This window comes from Palaemon carinicauda, chromosome 16, assembly GCF_036898095.1.
Source record: "Palaemon carinicauda isolate YSFRI2023 chromosome 16, ASM3689809v2, whole genome shotgun sequence".
NCBI lineage: Eukaryota > Metazoa > Arthropoda > Malacostraca > Decapoda > Palaemonidae > Palaemon > Palaemon carinicauda.
In genome coordinates, this window is record NC_090740.1 from 51079975 (window position 1) to 51081403 (window position 1429).

The window sequence follows — 1429 nt, forward strand, 5'->3', positions numbered from 1 at the left end:
AGAAGTGTTTTTTTGGAAGCCCCTTACCCAGGTATGAAGCTTCTTCCTAGCTATATCCCTTGATTCCTCTTTCTTAGGGGAATTAAAGGTCTCAGTAATCAGGTTAGTGCACACAGTACATACCTGAGGGTCCCAATACCGGAGATCATCTTTGGAGACAGCGCATGCTGCGTGTCTCCTACAAAACTCATGTCCGCAGAGGTTCTTGCTGCTTACATTGCAGAAAGCACTTCCCCACTTCGGAGTGTCCTTCTGTAAAGAGAAGAAATTTCCATGAGTATCAAATGAACTATGTATCACTGGATATGCATAGTATAGCATAATAATTCAGAAAGGAAAGACACACACTTGTGTTTCCCTCACAACCCATTGTTGCAGCCTTCCAGATAATAAAATCAAAATGGTTTATCTCTTCTAGAGTAACTAATGCAAGGTTTCCAGAGGAAACAGGTGGAGCTCACACCCAAGCAATGATTTTAAAATCCTGGATAATAGACAGGAAAGAACTCAGCTTCCTATCTGTAGGGCAACAGCAAAGGGATGTGCAAGAAAACACAATAGTGTTAGAAGACACAGTGCTGTATCAAAACCCTTACAATAGTTTTCTTCTTACTGTGTATGTTATACTGAAGAATACTAGTACAGTATAGGGGGATGTGTGCCGGCCTGCCTTTGCCGGCCGGCACACACCACAACTAGCTTTAAAGTATACTACTTAACAGCTATAAGGCGGCAGCACTCTGGTTCAAATGCATGTGCCGGTCGGCAGCAACTGCCGGCCGGTAAAAGCCAATGTTGGCCGGCAATGGCTGCCGGCCAGCAACTACACAAGGTAGTACCCAGCTGCCGGCCACACTCTTGGTGACCGGCAGACAAGGGCTGACATAAGCCGGCCGGCAAAGGTACAAGACCGATGCCAGCCGGCAGCAAAAGAACCAGAGGACTACACCTGCCCGGCTGCCGGCCTAGGTACAGCACTAGAAAAAAAAATAGAATGGATGCCGGGATAAGAGTGTACACAACCTCCAAGCCCGGCAACCGAAAGAGTGCATATAAGGAAGGGGAGAAACTAATTCAGGCTTCCTGACCAATGCCGTCTGGCTCTACAGGCAGGCATGGATGAGGGACCAAGAGAGGTCCGGGCAGCACTCGAAAACATAAGACCCTTGCCGGCCAGCAGCTCTGCCGGCCGGCAAGGGGCTGAGTCAATTCCACATGCTAACCTATACTAGGTCCAGATGTAGAACGACGTACAGTACAGTAATGGCTCGGCCATTACGGAGAAAGAGGGGGAAGGGACAAGAGGGTCCTGCCAACCGTGCTTTAGTGACAGATCACCCGCAGCCAAGAAACTTATTTTAGCCTAAGGGAGATCTAAGGGGGAAGGCCAGCAATACTTGCCAGCTCCCAGAGCACCAAAGCAAGGAAG